A 26,850-nucleotide genomic window follows, 5' to 3' on the forward strand; every position below is an offset into this window, starting at 1 on the left:
GAATGCAAGATTGATTCACTAACCTTCAGGGTGGACCCAATGTCGGAGCGATTGGCTAAGAATGCATTGTATTTGGACATGGTAGAGAGGTATGTTTCTGAGTCAGAGGATGAACAGGCTACCACATTGTCCTTTCAGAAGCAGATGGAGAAGGTGCTCTTGACTTTGCAGGCCAAAGCAGAGGATTTAAAGTCCTGTTCCCAGCGGAACAATCTTCACATTGTTGACTTGGCTGAGTCCATCAACATCAGCAACATGGAGCGATATGTGGAACAACTACTCATTGACCTCATGGAGAGTGAGACATTCTCGGATGTGTTTGTTGTGAAGCATGCCCTCCACTCCCTTGTGCTTAGACCAGTGCCGGAGGCAAAGCTACATCTAATAATTGTATGGTTTTGAACTATAGGGACGCAGCTCTCCCATGGTCTTGAGAGCTTCAGGTGCTTTGCCATGAGGGCACTGAACTGTCTATCACTGGATATCCAGAGTTCACACAACAGGTGCAGGAGGCACAGGGGCAGTTAGTAGCAGACAAGCACAAGTTACAGAGACTGAACATGCTCTACCGTGCTCGTTTGTGCGTAACAGTGGATGGGTCGAACAAGATCTTCAGTGACCCTAAACAGCTGCTGCAGTTCCTCAAACAGCATGCTGCTGCAGAAACTCTGGGGTGTTCGCCACACTCAGAGGAGGAGGAGGAAGCAGCAGCCTCCCACGACTAAAGCCTTCATTGTCTCATGATTTGGTTTTTACTGCCCCCTCCCTTTTTTTCATACAGGTATCCCCTTCTTATGTTGTCAGTGCTTTGTCTTCAATTGTCCAACTATGGGACCGTTTACTTGACCCCTGGTGTGCTGATTTTGCAACTCCCAGAGTGCAGTGTTTGACATGTTACTGTAGTCTCCTATATCCCGGTGTGCTTATTGTTTCCAGTGATTTGCCTGCGTCCTTGGTGCTCTGGCCGTGTTATGGGGCCCCACCTGCCAGTCTAGTATCCTGGCAGATGTGTGTGTGTGGTGTTGTGTGAAACTCGTGATTGGTATTTAGCACGCTTTATTGTTTGAATGCAGTCCCCCAGCACCTTGGTGTTACAGGGGAGTCTGGCAGGGCACCATCTGTCCCCAATTGTGCTCCTCAGTGTTTTGTTGGGAGTTATGTTTCCGTGGTCATGGGAGGGTTGTTGGTGGTGATGATACTGCTGTGTTGTATAATGGAGAGCACAGTGTGGGTGGGAGAGTGTAATGGGTTCAACACAACCGTTATTTGCGCACTGGCGAGTATTGACTGTACTATGTAGTCCACAGCATGCTTGAATCACATTGTTTGTAAGGTGCGGTGATGGCTGACTGCACGGTAGCAATTGGCGTGGAAGCTCAACGTCCATTGCTGCTGAATTATCTTACATGGAATGTCAGGCGGTTGAATGACTGTAGGAAAGATTGCAAAGTTGTGGCATACTTGGAGCAACATAGCGCCTATGTAGCTATTCTTTATGAGACTTACTTGGTCCCTAGCAGTGGCCGCCACATGCAGCGACTTATGAAGGGCGCATGACTCAGTGGGCTTTCCCGCACTCGCTCGGGTGTACTGGTCTGGCTACGGCGTGACTCTGATAATAAAATCCAAGAGATGTGTGTGTTCCGGATGGCAGATTTGTGGTGGGGAGCTGTCATAAAGACAACTTGGCCACTTTACTAGTGGGGTGCATGGCCCTAATCACAATGACCTGCAGTTTTATTACACTGCGATAGGCAAGCCTAGTTCGGGGAACTTCCCCAGATATGAGGTGATGATTTTAACTGTGTTCTATGTCCAGACTGTGATCGCTCCATGGGTCCATTGCATCACCCCTCAGCTGCGGCCTGTACCCTCATAGATACTGCTAGTCACAGTGGTTTGCTGGATGCTTGGAGACATAGGTTTCCCACGGGGCGCAAATATACCCACTACTCCTCTGTGCATGATATTTATACTCGCATAGATTACGGGCTGTTGTCCAGGAGACTGGTATCCCATGCAGGTCGCTGTGTGCACCTGCCTCACACCTATTCACATCATTCAGTGGTATTGTTGGCCCTCAAAATGGATAGAATAAGGTCCCCTAAGTTCTCCTGGTGGTTACTGCAAAACTATTTCCTTGATGCAGTTATCCAAGAGGAACTAGGGGAGGAGACAGTGGAATATTTTGCCATGAATGTAGGATCTGTGGGGAAGTTTGCCATGATATGGGAAACTTTTAAAGCTTACATCAGGGGGGATAATAATATTCAAGCATGCTGGAGTGCTACAATCGATCCGAGACTGACTATCGCAACATGAAAATGAACTGGTGAGTCTTGGGTGGGCGCATCGGGAGAATGCTGACCAGAGTCTGTTGTGCCCACCTAGGCAAGTACAACAAAGTGGCACAGAGAGAGATAACACATCTGGGGAAATATGCTACAATGAGGGTTTACACTGAGGATGAGAGTCCTAGTGCTACATTGGTGGCCCTCATGCGTCTGAGTTGAGATGCCAGTGCAGTGTTGGCAATCAGAGATGAATAGGGAGTGCCTCTTTACACAGCTGAGCAGGTTATGGACCGCCTTCGCCTGTACTATACAGATCTATATACCTCTCGCCTCCAATATGATCAGCAGGCCACAGCAGACTATCTAGCCCACATTACTATGAAGTGGCTAACGGTGGGACATCGGAAGAGCCTAAGGGCTCTGCTCCACCCTGGCGAAATTGTAGCAGTGCTGACGGATATGCCGGGTGGGAAAGCGCCATGCACGGATGGGCTAACAGTGGCCTTTTATAAAGCCTATTATGAGAAGTTGGTCCGCACTTGGTCACACTTTTTGAAGAAATTATCAAAGATGGCTGTATGCCACCGACCATGCATGAAGCTGTTAGTTACTTTGCTGAAGCTGGGTAAATCTGATGATTGTTGCTCATCCTATAGACCATTATCACTGCTGAATATTGACATGAAGCTCTTTGCAAAAGTCTTGACTAACTGCCTAGCATCCCTACTCCCGGGTATTGTGGGTCCGAGCCAGCTGGATTCAGCCCGGGTCAGTCTTTAATATATAAGCTTCATACTTTATTTTTTAGGCAATCTCTCACAAAGTTCCTAGTGTGCATGCTCCCGCCATGTTCTTGAATGTCAAAAAGGCGACCGACTCGATCGAGTGGGAATTTATGTTTTCAGTGTTACGATGCGTGGGTGTCGGCAACGTTATGTCATCCTGCACCTAGTCCAAACACTTTATGCCTACCCTACTGCCTGTGTTCATGTTAATGGGTTGATCTCAGGTCCAATCATTATTTAAAGGGGCACTTGGCAGAAATGCCCCCTATTGCTGCTTCTGTATGATTTACTCACAGAACCTTTGGCTAGTGCGTTACAAGAATATCATGCGCACAGAGGAATCCATTTCCCGCATTACATTCTGATTGTATCTGCCTACCCAGATTACATGCTACTCTATGTACACAACCCGGCACATAATCTGTCCCCAAAAATTTGAGAAGTTGTGCAGTTTGGTGGGCATTGCCATCTGTGAATTATTTGCGATAAATCACTCATTTTCCATCCTACCGTGGCCACAGCGTAGATACAGATATAATATCTGCTGCAATGGATGACAGATTCAGTGCGATACTTAGGTATCCACTATCCAGATATATACGGACCCAGCAGCGACAGTGCTTGACAATTATGCTAGAGTGGTACCACAGCTTATGGAATCGGTGTACGACTGGATCCAACTACCCTTATCACTGTGGGGCCGCATCGCCATCATGAAGATGGTGGTGTTACCTCACTTCCTGTTCTTATTTGTAAACAACCTGATTCTTCTACTCAGCTTGATATTTCAAACAATTCGTACTTTGATAGTGCACTTAGCCTGGGCCAGGAGGCATCTGCGGGGTGAACAGGAGCAAACTCACTCTTACCTACACTATGGGCAGCTTGAATGCTCTGGACTTAAAGTCCTATTATAAAGCGGCACAATGTATGTTTGCTCATTATTGGCTGTATGGCCCAAAAATGTGGCTTGAGAGGGAAGCTACACCCCCTCTGACCTTACCTAAGATGCTGTTTAATACTCCGATGTGATGTTATAACACCTTAGATTTGCTATCTACCACACAGTACTCATGGAAACGATTTGCAGAGATGCAAGTTGGACTGTGGCTGTATTTGCCACAGTTGCCAATAGAGTAGTGCATGTGCTTTCCCTTGGGCCAGGAGAAGATGTTTGTAAGTGCACTGCAGGGGTTAGGGTTACCTCATAGCTGTGATTTGTTTTGTGGATGGATTGCTCCGTAGTTGGGACCAGGTGAGCGTGCAAACAGGAGCCACTAATATCCTGGCACAGTTTCACTACAGCAGAGCATGCCACACACTGGGGCATTCTTGGGAAGGCTTTGATGGAGCCGCCAGAACTACCTGCTCTGACCTCTTTGCTGCAGGTGATATTGCTGTGACGCATGATAGCGAAGTTGTACTCATGCTCACAGGAGGTGCGTCACCCCAGAATTACCAAATCTCGCCTGGATTTTCAAGAGGATACAGACCTATAGATGTAAGTGACAGGCAGTGGACTTACTGTTGTTCTGCTGTTCGTACAATTGCACTAAATAGTCAACACCAATTAATCCACTTCAAGTATTTGAACTGGGTATATTACAACCTAGTTCCGCTGTTTTCGGTATGGCTTGACGGACAGTTTTCACTGGCCTTGTTGCACAGTTGAGGAAGCGGGGTTCGCTCATGTGGCTTGGTTCTGCCCTGATGTGCAACATTTCTGGATTGTGATGCTAAGAGAAATATATAATATGAATGGTGCATGTAGTGAGTCAACCCCCTTATTAACTGTTAGAAATGGGGTCCTTGGTTGGCAGTCAGGTTACCCCCTGTCCAAGCAAGGACCCTCACTCTAGTCAGGGTAAGTCACACACAATCCAAATTATCCTGTGCCCACCCTCTGGTAGCTTGTCACTGAGCAGTCAGGCTTAACTTAGAAGGCAATGTGTAAAGTATTTGTGCAATAAATCATACAATAACACAATATAGCACCACAAACATACACCACACAGTGTTTAGAAAAATATATAATATTTATCTGGATATTTGCAGGTCAAAACGATAAAAGATGCAATAAGTAAATGTAAAGATATCACTGGAAAGTGATATAAAGGGCCTGATTCTAACTTTGGAGGACGGTGTTAAACCGTCCCAAAAGTGGCGGATATACCACCTACCGTATTACGAGTTCCATAGGATATAATGGACTCGTAATACGGTAGGTGGTATATCCGCCACTTTTGGGACGGTTTAACACCGTCCTCCAAAGTTAGAATCAGGCCCAAAGTGTCTTAAATCTTTTAAAAGCAAACAAAGTCTCTTTCAAGCACAAAGTACCTGGTTTGTGTGAAAAATCTCCACAAAAGGCCGCAGAGGAGGAGAAGCGTGGAAACAAAAGGGTGTACGCTGATTTCTCGGGCCGCACACGGCGATGCGTCGTTTAGTTTCAACGCAGGGACGGCTGTGCATCGATTTCCGGCGCTCGGTCGTGGATCCTCTTTGGGTTGCGGGGTTTTCAGATGCCCCGGGGTCTGTGCGTGGAATCCTCGGCTTGCGGAGCGAAGTCACAAGCTCTGCGTCGTTCCGGTGGGCGTTGCGGGGAAATTTCTCCCGCACGGCAGGCGCTGTGTCGATTTCCCCTCTGGAAGTCGGGCTGCATTGTACCAGGTCAGCTGTGCGTCGATCCGGTGGGTCGTGCATCGAAGTTTCGGCCGCAACGCAGGCACTGCGCCGATTTTTTCCTTGCGAAGTCGGGCTGCGTCATTCCGGTTCGGCGTGCGGTGAATTTCTCACCGCGGGACAGTCTGTGCGTTGGTTTTAGCAAGCTGTGCGTCTAATTTTCGCCGCACAAGGAGTCCAGTTGCAAGAGAGAAGTCTTTTTGGTCCTGAGACTTCAGGGAACAGGAGGCAAGCTCTATCCAAGCCCTTGGAGAGCACTTCCTTACCACAGCCAGAGAGCAGCAAGGCAGCAGGCCAACAGCAAGGCAGCAGTCCTTCACAGAAAGCAGTCAGGTGAGTCCTTTGGGCAGCCAGGCAGTTCTTCTGGGCAGGATGCAGGTTCTGGTTCCAAGTTTCTTCTCCAGGAAGTGTCTGAGTTGGAAGAGGCAGAGGCCCTGTTTATATACCCAAATGTGCCTTTGAAGTGGGGGAGACTTCAAAGAGTGGCTTAGAAGTGCACCAGGTCCCCTTTCAATTCAATCTTGTCTGCCGGGGTCCCAGTAGGGGGTGTGGCAGTCCTTTGTTTGAGAGCAGGCCCTCCACCCTCCCAGCCCAGGAAGACCCATTCAAAATGCAGATGTATGCAAGTGAGGCGAGTATCCTGTGTTTGGGGTGTGTCTGAGTGAATGCACAAGGAGCTGTCAACTAAACCCAGCCAGACGTGGATTGTAAGGCACAGAAAGATTTAAGTGCAGAGAAATGCTCACTTTCTAAAAGTGATATTTCTAAAATAGTAACATTAAATCCAACTTCACCAGTCAGCTGGATTTTATATCACCATTCTGGCCATACTAAATGTGACCTTCCTACTCCTTTCAGATCAGCAGCTACCAATCAAACAATATATGAGGACAGCCCCAATGTTAGCCTATGAAGGGAGCAGGCCTCACAGCAGTGTTAAAACAAATTTTGGAGTTTTACACTACCAGGACATGTAAACTACATAGGTACATGTCCTACCTTTTGGCTACACTGCACCCTGCCCTATGGGTTACCTAGGGCATATCTTAGGGGTGTCCTATATGTAGAAAAAGGGGAGTTTTAGGCTTGGCAGGTACTTTTAAATGCCAAGTCGAAGTGGCAGTGAAACTGCACACACAGGCCTTGCAATGGCAGGCCTGAGACAAGGTTAAGGGGCTACTTAAGTGGGTGGCACAACCAGTGCTGCAGGCCCTCTAGTAGCAGTTAATCTTCAGGCCCTGGGCACATATAGTGCACAGGACTAGGGACTTATAAGTAAATTAAATAGTCCAATTGGGTATGATCCAATGTTACCATGTTTAAAGGGAGAGAGCATATGCACTTTAGCACTGGTTAGCAGTGGTAAAGTACGCAGAGTCTAAAAACCAGAAAAGAAAGTGTCCAAAAAGTGGAGGGAGGCAGGCAAAAAGTTAGGGGTGATCACCCTAAGGCTGTCAGGTCTAACATTAACATTATTAGAAGATGACAAACATATCCCGAAGGCATGCAGGCACTTGGTGGGCCTAGGTCTACTGTTGGCAAGGTTGAAATAGGGGAGTAACTGCAACAATAGAGGAAGTTGTAAAGTCTTGCATGATCTAGAACAGAACCTTTCTGGCTCCCAGAGGACTCTGTATCATTGTATGACATAATCGCTAGAATAGAATGTAAGAAAGGCTTACTTTAGAATGGTGGAGTTCTCAGGCACATGCAGAAGTATAAGGCATGTGATTTAAAGCTCTGTGTGTGGCCTTGTTATTCAGCTAGCATTAGGCTGGGGAAGACGCTAGAATGGGTGACGAGATAAAGGATAAGTTACCCGAAGAAGAAGAAAGTGCTCTCTTGGAGCGTTTGCTGTGGTCCAAGCAAACTGCTTGTGTGTGCCAGATGTGCCTTTGTCAAAGTGCCTAGCTGATGGTTGGCGTATGTGGAGTCAAATCGCAACTCCAGCCGGTGTGAGGCGTGTGAATGGGAAGAGAGCCTCACTGAAAAGTCAGTGCATTGTTGGACAAGAAACTTCAACCAAGATCACACAAAAAGGTTTCACCCTGCCATGAAAAAAAAAGTTATACAATATAAGGAGCGTTAATGCTAAGGGCGGATTGAACTAGGTTACCAAGTGTGAAGACAGTTATCAGATACCAAATAGCGTTAATGGCAGATCAACCAGGTGTCAGACAATACAAATTAAAATATAAAAAGAACAAAGTAAATAACTTACAGCGCCCTATAGACAGAATCATCATACTACAGTTGATTGTAGCCACATGAGAAATGTCCAGGGTTGTGCTGAAGGAGCAGTCCATATTTCCTGTGGCCAGAAGCTCTGCAGAAGGCCATTCTGCCAATGGAACCTATCAAGGATGACCCCATCGTAGGGTCAGAGCCAGGAAATGAATGAAACAGGTCATGATTTCCAGTCTAAGAGGCCAGGGAAAGCTCCAGTCCCGATGTCAGTAAGCTCCACAGTGGTCTACAATGATGCCGCCTTCCTCAAACCACCACCACCATTTGACACTGCCAAAAACAAAATAATGGCGATAGATGGACTGCATGGATGGATAGAGACATTTAAAGATTTCATTGGTGCACTTGAAGACACTGATAACAGGAAGATTATCAAATATCTCAAAAATATTGATGGTATGTAAGAAGTCATAAAGAAAATGCACAGAACTGATGAAGAAGTCACATACTGTCAGATTAATAATGCGTTGAATCTCAAGTTTAATTTAGTGCACAATATTGACTATAAATTATATGTTTTAAGTAAAGAATATCAAAGAGTTGGTGAAACAATCGGTGAATTAGTGGAAATACTCAAAACACTCATCAAACACTGTAAGTTGAATGAATTTAATGATGAAGAAGCTATGCGGGTTAGAGAGTTTATTGGAGGCTTGCCCGATTCATTCATATAGCGAATATCAAGAGAAACTCTTATTCTGGAGCGAGTGCTGTTTTCTTCCAGAGCTGAGAAACTTGTTGAGAGACAAGGTGTCAACATGGAAACCGGAGGTGCCCAGACCGAGTCAATCACAAGTGTGAAAAGTAATTTGAAGCAGACTGAAGGACACAAAGTGATGTCTACACGCAAAAAGAAGTGTTTCAGATGTGGATTTGCGTTTCCACATGAAGGAAAGTTTTCCTGTCACTGGTCAGATATGCAAAGGCTGTGGTAAATAGAACAATTTTTTGGCGATGTGTAGAGCATAGAAAAAAGTAAGTGCGTCACAACACGAAGACAAAATGGCTTCCAGAATGGTCCAGAGGCCACGTTTGACATGTGCTTACAAAGCCAAGCGGCATCATCAGTTGAGGCAAATAGATAGTGGATCGTCATCTAAATCATCATCAAACAATTCTTCAGCCCCAAAAATAAGTGCAAGTCAAGAAATTGATTGTGTCATGTCAATGGTTACCTCAAAAAAACTTGCATGTTGGACTGGTTGCCTGTGAAGAGAAAAGTCAGTCTAAGAAAAGTCAATGTGTCAAAATAAAAAACAAAGTCAAACTCTGTCCAAAGATTACACTGAAAATAAGTAGATGCTCAATACCTTTCGTTACTGATAGTGATGCTTTGATAAATATAATGCCTGAAGAAAAGCATCAACACCCATGAAGAGTAAAGGCACTGATCCATGTGCTTCAATGTACAGCGGCAAGTACCTGTTTGCTCAGTTTCAACATGGCTGCTGACATGGAACTTATTTCAGTGTATTACAACATGAATGCTCATCACAAAATAGTAAGTCTGTTCCCTTCATTGTTTCATGGTTTGGCAAAGTTAAAGACTATGAAAGTAAAACTTTATTTTAACGAAGATGCCCGCGTGGTGCTCAGAGATATAGACAAGTTACTTTAGGATTACAAGATGCTGTTAAAAAAGAACTTGAATTATAACTTAAGCATGACATTATTTAAAGTTCCACTGGTCCAATGACATGGGTTTGCCCCATTGTAGCAGTGCCTAAAAAGGTCCATGAAGGAGCTGTGCACTTAAACAAAAAGAAGTACACTGTTTCCAAAAAAAGGGCGGATAAAGGGAACCTATTACTGCAGGAGCGAGGCCCTCAAGCATCACATTGGATGTCCAGTATCATCATCGGGAAAGCTCCTCGTTAGGCCGGTGATGCAATGCCTAACGGGCTCCCCGGAGGGAGCTCTTAACCGTATTACAGATGGAATGAGTAATAGAAATCAATACTCAAGAAGTAATGGAGAGAAGATAATAAAATTGGCTATCCATCTCAAGATACTCATCATGAATTTAATCGGTATTGGGAAGATGGAGACGAAGATTAAAAACAAAGCGAGAGCCAACGGGTGAGTGATAATGCTCACAAGCTCTCAGCATTTAAGCAAGAGGATCAGACCAATTATGGTTCCACTTGACAATCGGTCTACATGTTTCGCGTCTATCGGCCCAATCGGGTCCCCTGACGCTTCATCAGGACCAAAAATTATGACAAAAACGTCTCCAATATAAGGGTAATTCCACTCAACTAGGGAAAGAAAAAGACAGTCACTTACTTTAGTGCGTACGCTACGTCAAAAAGGTCGCCCTATAAAGTGAAATAATAGTGAGAAATTCAAGAAATTTGTGTGATACATTCAACATTGTGAATAGAGTGAAATCGTGCTTCATTCGTGTTCAAATTGTAGAGTAATCAGGCTTACCATCCCCGGTCTAAGGATAGAGCTCCTAGGGATCGCTAGTCAGAAGCTGGAACTGACATTCTAGGTAATAGTAATCATAAAATAACAAATATGTCACATTAGATAATTATGACAGTCCGATTTACATCTCAGTCAAGGACTGAACAACTAGTGATTTTTTACCAATAAGTCCATCATAAATCAAACGTTGTCTGTTAGGTTAATAATCTTAGACATCACTCTTATAACATTCAATTCTCATGTATTTTTCAAAACATAAATACACAAAAATTTTACACCGTAAAAAAGTTATTGTTCATGTAACCCTAACTTAAAAGTCAACGGGTGCTTGGCTAGTTAGTAATTCGAAGAATAGAGATTGTTAGCGTACGATTTTATGAAGGTGTGGAAGTTCAAGATGGCATATTCTTACTGTCGATAAAAACCCTCAAAAGTGAAAGGATCTTCCGTTATTAATGTGGTAAAAACCGGGTTGGGAGAGCATTCACAGAACAAGTCAATGCCGTTCGACTTAGTAAGGGTGAGAAAGTTCTTGTTGCCACACTTTTATTGTCGAAAAAAATCATTATGGTAAGAAGAATCTCCCATTAATGTTACAATGGAACAAAGGCTCGGAGCGCACTTGTAGTAAGGTTAATTATCTGCCGATATAGTGAACGTGAGAAAATTGAAGGTGGCACCCTCTTAATGCCGGTAGAAACCAAAAGGGGAGAGAAAGAGTCTTCCATTATAACTATGGTAAAAACGTGGGGCGGAGAACACTTACTATGAAACGTCGTCCATTGCTCCTTGCACCTACCCAGCTGGCTGCGTCCTGAATGACAGCGGGTGACGCGCTCAGTGACGTATTTTATACGTCATAGTGGGCGTGTGCAAAGGATCGTGGTAAGGCAAAAGAGAAAAGGGACTAATCGGTGCTAATCGTATGGACCTTAAGATCGGACTCAGTTACGCTCAAGACAAATGACTCAGCATATCTGATGGTGATCATGATAAATCGCAACGTGGCTGTTAATAATCATCAACCTCAAAAACAAAAAGACAAAAGAGTGTGTGGGACGACATATGCACGATAATAATGATATTTTTATTAACGTTAGTAGGCGTTTTCATTCTGTCATTGTCAGGTAAAAATATTACTCCCAAAGAATTACTCAAAGGTTCTCAAAAGTGGTCCTCTAGGAAGATGGAAATGCAGGATTGAGTGGCTGAAATCAGAATTGTGTCAGGCCACACAAGCTAGGAGTAACTCAGCTATTGATATTAAAGAGAATTAGAAAGGTATCTGCAGAGATGTTAAAAAATCCGTCACTCAGATAGTCTTATGAGAGTGAAGTCCACGGTATCTCATCATTCAGTCCCAGGACTGACGTCCCCAATCTGAAGATCCAACGCTGTTCCAGTCTGAAAAGAAATTTGGCGTCCTGAGATCTCATTGTGGGCGCTTCCAGTATCACCCACCATAGCTCGTCCGGCATATGGGGAGCCTCAATAAAATGCGTGGAAAGTTTTGTAGTCAATCTGTGGCATCTGATATTGCTCCTGTGTTCATTTATTCGTATTTTTACAGAACGCGTTGTCATCCGATGTAACGTAGTTCGCAGGGACAAGTAATCATGTATATACAATTCTTAGAATTACAGTTTGTGTGTTTCTTAAGGTACCATTTCCCTATGGGGTCAAGGTTTAATGACTTGACTTGTCTGGTTAATGTACACACATTACAGTTACCGCAAGGGTAATGTCCTTCGATTGGGGGAAGACCCCACAGGGTCCTTTGTGTGGAATGATCATGTGGGTCACGTGGACGTGTGTGTACAACTATGTCTTTAATATTAGAGGTGCGTCTAAAAGCGAAAAGTGGCTTTTGTATACTGATACCTCCACTCTCCAATATAGGCCATCGTTTGTTGATTAGCTTCTTGATATCATTCGATAATGGAGTGAACGTGGAAACACATGTAATCCGAGTTTGAGGACTCTTTTCTTTCGTTGCTAGAAGCCATTCCCTCTGATTGTTTCTGGCTCGTTTACGTGCCTGATTCACAATTTTTGGTGGATAATGGCGTTCACAAAGTTTTTCTTGTAGAGTACAAGCTTGCTGATCGAAGTCTAATGAGGAACTACAGTTTCTTCTTAAGCGGAGAAACTGACCCACAGGTAAGTTATCCCTCAGAGACTTCGGATGATGGCTTTCGTAAAGCAGCAAGCTGTTCCGATCTGTAGGTTTGTGATATGTGCTGGTCCTTAATAGGCCGTTCTCATCAATTGAAATTATCAAATCCAGGAAAGGTAAACGGGTTGATGATACTGATGCTGTGAATTTCAGGAAGGGATCAAGAGAGTTAACCCAAGAAATGAATTGGTCTGCTCTAGACAGAGGACCTTGCCATATGACCAAGACATCGTCTATGTAACGTCTCCATAATTTTATATCGATGTGAAAAGGATTAGATGGAGGTAAAATGTATTTTTTCTCAAAATCAAACATATAGAGGCACGCTAAACTCGGCGCAAAAGTGCTCCCCATCGATGTACCTCATATCTGATGGTAAAATTGTTTTTCAAATTCAATTTTTTTTTCGGTCAGGGCCAATGTGGCGCATTGCATAATAAAAGATATGGGTGTGGAATCGTTCAAAAGAGCCGATTCCACCACCTGTAAAGTAGCCTCTTGCGGAATGTTTGTGTATAGAGCTTCCACATCTAAGTTAATGATACTGTGTATATTGCCAGACTGATTGATGGAATCAATTAAATTGAGGACATCCTTAGTGTCCTGTAAATACGTAGAAGAGTTTTTTACCAAAGGCTGTAGAAAATGGTCGCAAAAAATTGATAAGGGTTCAAGAACCGAGCCTATGCCTGATACTATTGGTCGTCCCGGGGGGGGACAAATGCCCTTATGAATTTTGGGTAGGCAATAGAAGTATGGGGTTCTTGGATTTAACATGTCTAGGAATTCTGCTTCCTTGGAGGAAATCCATAAATTATTCTTAGCTTCTTCCAGAAGACATCTAATCTGAGTTTGTAGTCTTCTGGTTGGATCACTAGTAATCTTAGTGTAATAGGTGGTATCACTAAGGAGACGACAACATTCAAGTCTGTAATCAGTTGTATCCATGATCACGATGGCTCCCCCTTTATCAGCTTGTTTTATTACAATGTATGGATCGGATGCTAGATGTTGTAAAGCTTGTTTCTCTCTTTTGGGAATGTTAACGAATGGTTGTTTCGGACGTAGATGGAAAATATCAGCTAAAACAGCTTTTTCAAAAGTCAGCACTTCGCTCGGCATCATTGCTGGTGATGGTACAAAGGTTGAAGGTCTTTTAAGGCCCGAATCGGGTGTGGATGCTTCAGCTGGTTTGTCTTTAAAAAATACATGGAGACGTATTTTCCTTAAAAACTGTGTTAGTTCAGTCTTTAAGCGGAAGAAATCCTCGTTGGGAGTTGGTATGAAACCTAAGCCTCTATTTAGGACGTTGGATTCGTCCACTGAAAGTTGTCTTTTTGACAAATTGACAACTAGGTTCTCTGTGCCGGGTTCTTTGTTTGGCTCCTGGTCACTATCTGTGGTACTTCTGTGGACCACTGAACTCGTCTGCCTCTCCCTCTTCTTCTGCCTCTTCCTCAGCCCCGGCTGCGGCCTAAAAAAGGTACATACGGCATCAAAGGGCGAGGCTGGAAGAAGGGGTAAGGGGGTTGCCATTGCATGGGATGATTGCCAGGATAAGTATGGTAGTTATAAAAGGGTTGTGGTGTATTTTCATCGGTACTCCAACCCTCTGATGACGAGCCACTGCTGAATCTTCGTGGTTTCTTATAGGAGGAGGTTGAGTCATCGGAAGATCGGGACTGAGTATCAATTTCGTAATCTTCCTTAATATAAGGGTAGACCTTTTCCCTGCTGAATCTTGTTATATCCTTCTGCAGTTTAGTAATCTTTTGCTGCGTTAAAAATTATTTAGTCGTATTTAACTCAGCATTGATTTCAGCGAGACGGCTTTTGAATGATGTCAGCGTAATCGTGGTCTTCAGTGTATTTTCAATTGCACTGATTTGTACTATTATCGAATCGGCAATACGTTTAGAGGTGTTGATAATAAGTACCAGCCAATCTCTAGTGCATTTCCATGCGATCTGCGCCCAGTCTTTCCTGAAGGCCAGATCTTGCAAGAAAATTCTAGGTATGTTGGAGACCAATAAGCCATTTGGTGCTATGTTGGCGCGTAAGTATTCAGTCATGATGGTACCATGCATGACTGTTTTGATTAATTCTCGTTTCAAGGAGGAAAGTTTGTTCCAATCCTCTTTTAGACTACCGGAAGAAGCAGCTCCGTCATTGTCGAGGATAGATGGTGCCTGTAAGATGGTTGATACCATCTCATCGTCGTAACGATGCATTGACATGCGCCAAGCAAACAAAACAATTGAACGAGAGAGGCTTCTAGTTAAGCACATTGCTGACATGATGATGCAATTGAATGGTGCCAAAATCTTTCTTCGGCTTGATTTGAATAAAGATTATCATCAGTTAAAACTAGAGGAAAACTAAACTGCAGATATATTACAACCTTTTTCACACATATTGTTTTGTTTACATACAAAAGACTTAGGGGGTAATTCCAACCCTGGCGGTCGGTGTTAAAGCGGCGGCCAACCCGCAAACAGTCAGGCGGACAAAAAAATGGAATTCCGACCCTGGCGGGAACCGCCAACACAGTCTGCCACTTTAACACTCCGACCGCCACGGCGGTACAGACAAGCAGCGCGGCGGTCACCGCCAACAGACAGGCGGCAGACAATGTACCGCCCACCCTATCACAACTCACCAATCCGCCACCTTTTCTGGGGCGGGAGCCCCACTGATAAAAACACGGCGGAAACAGACTACGAACGGGAAAACGCTCACCTCTACACACTCCACGAGGAATCTGGACAGCATGGAACCAGAACTACACATCCTACCAGCTATTGTCTACCTGCTCCTCTACCAGGAGCATGAACGCCGGCGCAGAAGACAACGATGAGTACTGCACCTACGACACACGGGAGGGGGGAGGAGAAAAGATTACGGGCACACACATACGTGACCCCCCCCCCAACTACCTACACACCAATGCAGAGCAACAACTCAGAGTGACACCCCCCAAACCCCCCGGAAGAATGCAAAGACAAAATAATAAGTAATTGTAATACAAATATATTGTAAGGCAAAGTAAATAAGTAAGACGAACATCCCATAACTATATACACATATGTATATTGTCCCGTCAGAATTGGCTTTCTGTCATTGTATGTGGGCCAATGGTCCTCAACACATGGGCAAAGCCCACACATGAGAACCGAATCCATTGGAGAGAACACTGCAGGGGCATCAGATAGGAAAACTACAGGCACCTCAGGGGGAATGGAAGGGGGGCCACCTCAGCCACATGAGTCCACGACGCCAGATCCACGAGGGGCCTCCACGGCCAATGTTCAATCCTGGGGAGTGCAAAGCCACAGTCTCTCAAGTCTCTACAGTGGGTGGCTTGCCCACTGTGCCATCCTGGGGAGTGCAAAGCCACAGTCTCACAAGTGGATGTCAGACTCCAGCGGTACTGGAGGACTCTTGGTGCCCAGAGTGTATCGTGCAGCCCTGTCCGACACTGATCCAGGCCTGCGCCTTCTGCCAATGTGTCAGCGGTGCTTGAGATGAAGGGCCAAGCGGAGCGGTGCTGAGACGGCGGTGCCCAGCGGTGCGGTGCTTGAGATGAAGGGCCCAGCGGAGCGGTGCTTGAGATGAAGGGCCAAGCGGAGCGGTGCAGAGACAGCGGTGCCCAGCGGAGCGGTGCTTGAGATGAAGGGCCAAGCGGAGCGGTACAGAGACGGCGGTGCCCAGCGGACCGGTGCTTGAGATGAAGGGCCCAGCGGAGCGGTGCAGAGACGGCGGTGCCCAGCGGAGCGGTGCTTGAGATGAAGGGCCCAGCGGAGCTGTGCTTGAGATGAAGGGCCCAGCGGAGCGGTGCAGAGACGGCGGTGCCCAGCGGAGCGGTGCTTGAGATGAAGGGCCCAGCGGAGCGGTGCTTGAGATGAAGGGCCCAGCGGAGCGGTGCAGAGACGGCGGTGCCCAGCGGAGCGGTGCTTGAGATGAAGGGCCCAGCGGAGCGGTGCTTGAGATGAAGGGCCAAGCGGAGCGGTGCAGAGATGGCGGTGCCCAGCAGAGCGGTGCTTGAGATGAAGGGCCCAGCGGAGCGGTGCTTGAGATGAAGGGCCAAGCGGAGCGGTGCAGAGACGGCGGTGCCCTGTTCAGCGGTGCCTGTCTTGAAGGGCCCTGTTCAGCGGTTCTTGAGACGGCAGTGCCCTGTTCAGTGGTGCTTGTCTTGAAGGGCCCTGTTCAGCGGTGCTTGTCTTGAAGGGCCCTGTTCAGCGGTTCTTGAGACGGCGGTGCCCTGTTCAGCGGTGCTTGTCTTGAAGGGCCATGTTCAGCGGTTCTTGAGACGGCGGTGCCCTGTTCAGCGGTGCTTGTCTTGAAGGGCCCTGTTCAGCGGTTCTTGACACGGCGGTGCCCTGTTGAGCGGTGCTTGTCTTGAAGGGCCCTGTTCAGCGGTGCTTCACATGTGTCTCCAGGGCACCAGATCCGGCCAATAGATGGTGTTCACTCGCCATCCGACTTCTCGCTTGCTGGGCCCTCCTGTGCTGGTGGCCCGTGCCCGTGGGTGTCCTCCTTCACCCCCGGAATGGGGCTGGTGGGGCCCTCCTGGGCAGCTCGCTTGCTGCCGGACTTGTCGGCCGTGCTGCCCTTGCCATCCTTGCCTGATCCTCTGTGGCCCTTGCCTCCCTTTGGAGATGTGCCAGGTGGCACCCCACTCCCTGACGGTGCCAGTATGGTGCCTGTGGAGGCTGCCGTCTCTGTTTTCTTGCGCCGGCCCTTGGCTTTTTTTTTTTTTTCCCAGGGGGTGGGCTGGCTGTCCCTTTGCTGCTGGCCGATGTGGCTGCCCTCGAAGGTGGGGGACTCCAATATCCCTGGACTATGGTCCTTGTAGGTCCAGGGGTTGTGGTGGCTGAGGTGCAGATTGGACTTTTACGAGATGGAGGGGGTGGGTCAGGTGATGGAAAGAGGTTAATTTTGGAGAGGAAAAACTTTTTTGGAGCAATGGGAAGGATAGGTGCAGTGGGTATGGGAGTGGAGGAAGAGGATGTGGTTGTAGGAGAGTCAAGTGTGCTGTCTATGGGTGCAGGTGCTTGTGACGGAGGCTGTCGTGAGGTGGATGGCTGTTGGGTGGGTGGCGGCCTGCGTTTGTGTGGTTTGGAAGAGGGGGTGACAGACACACTGGGAGAGGACACAGGGGACGTGTAAATGGCAGTGGGGGTGGTGACTGCACGTGTGCGGAGTGTTCTGGTGGGTGTGCTGGTGATGGTCGTAGTGGCTGATGAAGTGGTGCATGCAAGTGTGAGTTGGGACGTCACAGGGAGGGAGGAGGGAGACGAGGAGGAGGGGGACACAGAGGAGGCAGTGGCTGTTGACATGTCTGCATGTGGATGTTGCTTGTGTGAATGCTTCTGTGATGTGTGGTGCTTATGTTTGGATGAGCTGACCTTGGGTGTTGAGGTGTGTGCAGGCTGGTCTGTAGGTGTGTCTGGGATAGGCAGAGGAACAGGGGAGTGGGACTGGGTGGAGGGAGTTGGAGGAGGGAGGCAGGAGACAGGGACAATGGCTGCCGTCAGTGCTGAGGCCAGAGCGTTGAACGATCGCTGATGGGCAGCCTGACCCGAATGAATGCCCTCCAGGTATGCATTGCTCCGATGCACCTCCCTTTCCACCCCCTGGATGGCATTCAAAAGGGTAGACTGCCCAACAATGAGCGTCCGGAGGAGGTCGATGACCTCCTCACTGAGGGCAGCAGGGGTAACTGGGGCAGGGCCTGAGGTGCCTGGGGTGAAGGAGATGCCCACCTTGGTGTGCGAGCGGGCACGGGGCGACGCTGAGGGGCTGCTGGGAGGGCGGAGCTGGTGCGCTGGGTGGCAGCTGTACCTGTTGTTGCAGTGGGCACGGATGTTGCCGCCACCACAAGGGAGCTCCCTTCCGAGGACGTGTCGGTGTCGTTGATGTCTCCACGTGTCCCCGTTGTGGAGCCCCCCTCGCCCTCCGTCTCACTGGTCAAATCAGAGTCCGTTGCATGGCCCTCCGGGGCCATGTGAGATTCAGCTCCCTCGTGCTCCAATGCCACTTCTCCTCCGCCAGATGATGCTAATGCACACATGAACAGGAAGAGCAGACCAAAAAAGGGGGGGGAAGAATAAAGACATGTTGAGTGCATGCATTGGCAACACAGTTGGCGGAGAGGACAGACACAGAAGCCCCCTGCACTACGCCGCGCACTTGGGGTACACTACTCAATCAGTGGGACATGGCCTACAAGCCTATGGACGACAACTGCACACATAGGTGACACAGGGCCATGGATAGCTGTACTTGGCACCCTACAGAGGTGGGGGGTGGGGGCACAGGGCCATGCCTTACGGAGGGGCCTAGCCTACAGAAATCGCCCTGGCCTAGGGATACCCACAGCCCTCCTCCCCCACCCAGACACCTCCACTGCACGCATAGTCAGCAGAATGAGAGTGTACTCACCCCCTTGTGTCTGCTGTGATGTCCTCACGCGCCCATCCAAATCTGGGTAGGCCACCGCCAGGATCCGAGACATCAGGGGGGTCAATTAACGCGTGGCACCCCTCCTACGTTGGGAGGCCATCCCCAGCAGAGCCTCCGCGGTCTTTCTGCTCCCGCGGCGGATGTCCTCCCACCTCTTGCGACAGTGGGTGCCCCATCTGTTGTGGACCCCCAGGGTCTGGACGTCCTTGGCGATGGCACGCCAAATGTCGACTTTCTGATGGGCGCTGACCTATGTGACACGTACAGGGAGAGAAAATACAATATCAGAATTTTCGGCATGCTCGATGTGAGTGTCCCCCCATCCCCACACTTGCCATGTGGCACATGCTCTCATCTGTTGTTTGATGCATGCCTCATACGCTCCCCTCCGCACCATCATTCATTCACCCCACTCAACCCAGGCATTGCCCACAAAGCATGGTCCCAGTGTACTTACCTGTTGGTCTGGAGGACCGTAGAGTAGCGCATACTGGGGGAGGACCCCATCAACAAGTTTCTCCAATTCCTCAGATGTGAAGGCAGGGGCCCTTTCCCCAGTCGCAGCAGCCATTGTCTCGTCCAGACCGAGGTCACAGCAGCACTTGCAGTATAGGTCCTCCCCTGTGGATGATCAGGTCTTGAGTGATTAAGCAGATAGAAAATGGCGGTCACGCCCGCGGCGGTGCGTACCGCGACCGCCGGCGCACATCGTCATTGGCTCCTGAGACCCATAGGGTTCAATGTTAACCAATGCTGCTTTGCGCCGCGGTCTTCGACCGCCTACCGCCACGGTGTGCCACGCCAGCGCATTGACCTCACATCCCATTGTCACACTTCACAGGTCAGGCAGCCGCCATTTCAAGGGCCCAAATGGCTTAATTTCTACTGCGTAACACAGGCCTAGGTGTTGCATTGCCACTCATACAAGCCATTCAATGCATAGCGAATCGTGTTCTGTGCAACCTGTGGTTACGTACCTGTGGGTTGCTTGACTCTGTGCTCCATGTTGTCCTTCCTGGGCACCGTCCGCTGGGACTTGCGAGGAGATGGAGGAATGTTCCCGTGTACAGACCGCTGGTGGACCTGTCGACAATGGAAGAAAGACATGTCATACTGACATACAGACTTGACCGAGCCACTATACAGGAACTGTGTGCCCAGCTGGAGCCAGACCTGATGTCCCCCATTCGCCAACCCACAGGGATTCCCCCTCTGGTGCAGGTGCTGTCAGTACTCCATTTTTTGGCAAGTGGATCATTCCAAACAATAGTGGCCATATCATCAGGGATGTCTCAACCTATGTTTTCTAAGGTTTTGTCCAGAGTGTTGTCTGCCCTGATGAAATACATTCGCAGCTACATTGTTTTCCCTGAGGTGGGCGATTTGGCTACAGTGAAGGGTGATTTCTATGCCCTTGGACATATCCCCAACATCATTGGTGCCATTGATGGGACCCATGTGGCTTTGGTTCCCCCCAGTGAAAGTGAGCAGGTGTACAGGAACAGAAAAAGTTATCATTCGATGAATGTCCAGGTGGTCTGTTTGGCTGACCAGTACATCTCCCATGTAAATGCCAAGTTTCCTGGGCCAGTGCATGATGTGTACATCATGCGAAATAGCAGCATCCCTTATGTGATGGAACAGCTACAGAGACACCGTGTGTGGCTAATTGGTGACTCTGGTTACCCCAACCTGTCGTGGCTACTGACCCCAGTGAGGAGTCCCCGGACCAGGGCAGAGGAACGGTACAATGAGGTCCATGGGCGGACTAGGAGGGTGATCGAGCGGACCTTCGGCCTCCTGAAGGCCAGGTTTAGGTGCCTGCATATGACAGGTGGATCCCTAATGTACTCACCAAAGAAGGTGTGCCATATCATCGTGGCCTGCTGTATGCTTCACAACCTGGCTTTTCGACGCCAGGTGCCTTTCCTGCAGGAGGATGGTCCAGATGGTGGTGTTGTAGCAGCTGTGGAGCCTGTGGAGAGTGAAGAGGAGGAAGACGACGGGGACGACACAGACAACAGGGACACAGTGATACAACAGTATTTTCAGTAGCACACAGGTACGAATCAACCCCGCCATTTTACATTTACTTAAAGTCTCCTGCCTCTCTACTGTCTGTGTTTCCCCCCAGTTCCTGTTAACTGAGTTGTGACTTTCCCTTCCGTTTTCAGAGCTGTGGGCCCCACTGCGTGACCTCTGCTTTGTTTGCCCATGGACTACAGCTGTGTGACAGTGGTATGTTGTCATCACAATGTAACTGAACATTTTGGCACCGTTATGTCTAATACATTTGTTCAAAATACAAGCAGACTCCAGATTTTTTAAGTGCAATAAGTGATTTTATTAAAGTGCTAAATTTAGGGACATGATTGAAAAACGGTGATGGGTGATGGTGGAGTAATGTCCATGGCAGAGTCCAGTTTTCAGTCTCACAGGTGCATTGTCCATATGCCTGTGGAAGGATGGAGCAGGGGCAGTTTAAGTTTGGACAGGGTGACACTGTGGGACAGTGGGATGACATCAGGGGGTATCCTTTCTGGCGGGGGTCTTGGCATCCTACTCTGTCTTCTTCTGAGATCTCAGGTACCGCTTGCGGGGTGGTTCTTCTTCTCCAGGAGGTGGGGTTCTGGTGGCCTGTCGTTGTGTGGGGGCCTCCTGTCCACTAGCGCCGGCAGAGGTGGTAGCCTGGTCTTGGTCCATGCTAGTGACAGGGGCCCTTTGTGGTGCCACATGGTCCCGCAATGTGGTGACTATCTGGTTAAGAGCCACGACGATGGTCCCCATTGCGGAACTAATGTTTCTCAGTTCCTCTCTGAACCCCATGTACTGTTCCTCCTGCAGTACCTGGATCTCCTGGAACCTGGCCAGTACCGTATACATCGTCTCCTGGGAGCAATTGTATGCTCCCATGATGGAGGAGAGGGCCTCTTGGAGATTCGGTTCCCTGGGCCTGTCCCCCCCCGTCGCACAGAAGCCCTCCCAGTTCCCCTGTTTCCCTGGGCCTCTGTCCCCTGGACCATGTGCCCACTACCACTGCCCCCAGGTCCCTGTTGTTGTTGGGGTGGTGGGTCAACCTGGGTGCCCTGTAGTGGTGGACACACCGCTGATTGACGTGTCCTGGAGACAGAGGCATGGGCCCGCTGGGTGGGAGCTGTGCTGGTGTTCCCAGAGGGGGTTAGGTCTGCTGTAGCCTGTGGCTGTCTGTGGGGAACCGACTGTCCTGAGGTCCCCGATGGGCCGGGCTGGTCATCTGGGTCCAGGGAGACAGAGCTGCTGTCATCACTGGGGGCCTCTTCTGGGGGTGGGATGGACATCTCTGGACCCTCCTGGGCGGTGTGGTGGCGTTCGGGTCCTGCAGGGGTATAAGAGTATGGTTATTGCTTCTGTGTGTGCCATTTCGTGTAATGGGTGGGTGGCCATGTACCCCAGTGCTGGCATTCCCTTGTGGGGGCTTTTGTGACGGTGGCTTGTGGGGGAGATGGGTATGTGCAGTGGGCATGCTTTGGTGATGGGTGTCCATGCTTCGGGGACGCATGCAGGGCTAGGTTTTGGGATGGGTGGGTTGTGATGGTGAGCCATTTGCAAGGAGTTTGTGTGATGGGGGTGGGGGTGAGGGTAGGGGTATGATTTGGCATGCAGGTGGGGTGGGGGGAATGAAGTAGTGAAGATTTGACTTACCAGAGTCCATTCCTCCGCCTACTCCTGCGAGGCCCTCAGGATGCAGGATGTGCAAGACTTGCTCCTCCCATGCTGTGAATTCTGGGGGAGTAGGTGGGGGTCCGCCGCCAGTCTTCTGCACCGCGATGTTGTGGCTTGATACCATGGAACGCACCTTCCCCCGTAGGTCGTTCCACCGCTTCCTGATGTCGTCCTGATTTTGTGGATGCTGTCCCACAGCGTTGACCCTGTCCACTATTCTTTGCCATAGCTCCATCTTCCTGGCAATGGTGGTGTGCTGCACCTGTGTCCCGAAGAGCTGGGGCTCTACCCAAACTATTTCCTCCACCATGACCCTGAGTTCTGCGTCAGAGAACCTGGGGTGTCTTTGGGGTGCCATGGGGTGGTGTGGATGAGGTGAGGGGTGGTGTATGTGTTGTAGAGTGTGGTGAGTGTGGTGGTGTATGGTGTTTTGTGCGTGGATATTGTGTGGGTGATGTTGTGATTTGCCTCTGTGTAATGGTCTACTCTATTCTGTGCTGTCTCTCTCTGTCCTTCAGTCGCAATTGTGGTCGTAAGGGTTTGTGGGTGATGTGGGTGTGTGTTTTATATTGTATTGGGTGTGTGGGAGTGGTGTGTGTATGTGTCTCAGGTGTGTGTATTTTGAATTGTCCAATGTGGTAGTGTTTTGTAAAGGTGTGTGTATTTTGACCGCGGCGGTGTGTACCGCCAATGGAATACCGCGGTTGAAAGACCGCTGCGGGGATTTGTGGGTCGGAATGGCATGGGCGTATTTCTGTTGGCGTGACGGTGGAGGTTTGGTCATCGCCAGTTTTTCGCTGGCCGTTGGTGTGGCGGAATTTTGTTGATGTCGGGTTTTTGGCGGTTTGCCAGTTGCGGGTCAGAATGACCGTGGCGGTTTACCGGGACCGCAGCGGTGTTATGGAGGTCTTCTGACCGGCGGTAAGCGCCTTTTACCGCCGAGGTCAGAATGACCCCCTTAGTATTGGTGTGTCATCGCTGCAGAACGTTTCCATTACGTCATATGACGCATCATACGACACATCATAAAACCTGTTGTGAATGCATTTAACTATATCGATGACATACTGGTTTTCCTATCTATACAGAAGATGCACAATAAAGCCCTCACACAAGTACATCACTTACTCAATGATGCAGGTTTGACTTTAAATGAAGACAAGTGTGAGTTCAATAGAACAAAATTGAAATTCTTTGGCCATATATTTTCTCATATGGGCATGATGCCAGATCTTGCAAAAGTACAAGCTTTAACAAATGCTGAACCCCCACAAGATGTTTCAATGGTGCATTCATTTCTTGGAATGGCCAGCTAGTGTACTGTGAAAAGAGTTTCAAGAGAATCAAACATGCCATAGCCAATGCTACAGAAATGGAGTACTTTAATCCAAAGCTCCATACTGAGACTGTAGTTGATGCTAGCCCTGTTGCGTTAGGTGCTATACTTGCACAACATAGTGGACGCCCAAATGCAAAATGACATATTGTGGCCTATTATTGGGTGATCATATGTGAATATTCACGTTTTCCATTGGTCGAAGATCACTCATTAACAACACATGAGTGAGTAATCGAAAAACTTGATGGCATTTTGCAACATGGAGTTTGCCAACCATTGTGAAGTCTGACAATGATCCACCCTTCAACAGCAAAGAATTTCTGGAACATTGGAGCATAAAGAATCAAAAGATCACACCCCTGTGGCCACAAATCAATGGACTTGTTGAGCGTTTTATGTGTACACTAAAGGAAGGAGTGCAGCGTGCAACTCTGGTGAAGCTCAGTCTAAAAACAGTACTGAACACTAACACTAATTTGCAAGGTTATCGTTTGACACTGCACTTGACTACAGTTGAAAGTCTTGCAACTTTGATGTTTTGGAGAGCAATGGTAACTAAGATACCCCAATGGACCACTGAAAGTGATACTAATGAAAACCTGATTCATACGAGGAACTTGGTTCAGAAACAGAAAATAAATGAACATGTATGCAGATAAGAGGTGACATGCGAAAGACCATTCATTTCAGAAAGGAGATTTGGTGATCGCTCACCAGCTACAGAAATGAAAATCAGAAACTCATTTCAATGCTGAACATTTTCAAGTAGTGTCTACCAAAGGACGGTGACTGCCCACCAACCTGGGAAGTCCCTTACCATAGATTCTTCTCACTTCAGGCCTGTGTTTCATCAGTCTTCAACTCGAGATGGTGAAACAATGTCTGAGCTTGAAAAGTCAATGGCTATTTCTGATTCCTTAACATCAATGGCAATTCCTGACACTAAAGACAAAGATATTTAATTGTGCATGCTTTTATATGTATAGATATTTGTGTCTCTCGCATGATTTTCTAAAATTTGCACTTTTTCATTCAACAGAGGAGGAGATGTATAGTGTTGCATGATTTAGAACAGAATTTTCTGGCTCCCTGAGGACTCTGTATCAGTGTACTTACTAGAATATAATGTATGAAAGCTCACTTTAGAATGGTGGAATTCTCAGGTACACGCAGAGGAATAAAGACATGAGATTTACAGCACCGGGTGTAGCCTAGTTGTTCAGCGGGTACCGGGTTGGGGAGGATGCAACAGAAGTTTCCTTTAAGGCCTACCCTGGGTTATTCTCCCTTTATAGAAAATCTATGAAATCTTCTCAGAATTAGAGGGAGACCTAAACGATGAAAACCAAAGAGAAGAAAGACAGCAGCTTACTTCAGGGTCTATGGAGTCTAACACAGGGCTCAAAGAGAACAGCCAACTACAATGCTTAAGGTGACTTCACTCATAAGCAGAGAAGAACAACCCACAGTACATTTCTAGGGATTATACCTAGGAGAAAAGGGAGAGAAACCACTAAAGAGTTTATGAAGTCCAATAAGGAGCAAAGGTAAATCAAACCAATGAACCGACTATCAAGTCCACCGAGGAACAGAGGAAGAGCAACTCACCGAAAAATGAAGGGATTCCATCCAGGAGTGGAACAGACAGCAACCATTATAGATTTTATGATCTACTGAAGTGCAGAGTGTGAGCAGTCCACAAGGATATGCATGCAATCCACATAGGAGTGCAAAGTTACCACTCCCAGTATTGGCAAAAAGAAGAAAAGAAAAAAAAGGCATGATGACGTGGTTGCTAATGGTGGCCACGACATTCATTAGGCATACACATGTGTGATGATATATGCACAAGTAGCCTTTATCCATGCATGTGTGCACCTACAAAATAAAACAGGACTGTTTTTTTTATTCACAGAATTGAGATGCATCATTTTGTAAAGGTGCCTGCGTTCGTGCTACTCTGCCAAAATGGCACCAGCATGGGGGGAAAGGACAGAAATGCGCCGTATTGGATAAAACTGGTGCATTCCTGCCCTTTCTCTATGATGCAGCACAGACCACAAAGCCCATAAATATGGACCTTGTTTTGTAAAATCTTTGCCACCGAAAAATTGGCAAAAAGGAGAAACAGGACAGTAAATCTGTTCTGTTAAATTGATTTCACAGTCTGAATTTTAACATATCCTATTGGGTTAAGGCACTTGTTGCAGAGGTCTTTGGGTTCCCAGTAAATCTGAGGAAATAATAATAAAGATAATAATAACAATATTAATAATAATGATAAGATAACTTTGGTGGTTAACGTGTTTGCTGGAAAGATCTGTGCTTTGTCTAGTGCCATTTAACCCAAAGTAGCATTGAAGGTTAATGTGCCCCTTTCAAAGCACATTATGTAACATGCAGATGACAGATTTTTATTTTATGTAGATAAGTAAGTGAGATACGGCTTTTAACACAGAGATACTTTTTTTTTACTGGCAGTTCATAAATTGTAATCCTTCTAACAGAGAACAGTGAGCTGTAAAGGACAATATGTGGTTCCTACCCCTTGTGACCCCTACTGTCTTATGTAACATATCCTGAACATTGATGCATAAACTTGTGTGATTTATTGTCAATGTGATGAGTATGTGTGATGTAAAGCGCTCTGACACCCTGAATTTTGACGAATAGCACTCTAACAGACTTAACTAATAGCACTACATTTTGTGTAAATAACTGGGACAA

At 47.5% G+C, this 26,850-nt stretch overlaps 1 protein-coding gene across 1 annotated transcript in view; it reads right to left on the reverse strand.

Moving 5' to 3' along the window:
- The window catches only part of ADAMTS2 (ADAM metallopeptidase with thrombospondin type 1 motif 2), a 1,546,369-nt gene that overhangs the window by 140,682 nt on the left and 1,378,837 nt on the right, over window positions 1–26,850 (reverse strand). The window lies entirely within an intron of this gene.

This window comes from Pleurodeles waltl, chromosome 7, assembly GCF_031143425.1.
Source record: "Pleurodeles waltl isolate 20211129_DDA chromosome 7, aPleWal1.hap1.20221129, whole genome shotgun sequence".
NCBI lineage: Eukaryota > Metazoa > Chordata > Amphibia > Caudata > Salamandridae > Pleurodeles > Pleurodeles waltl.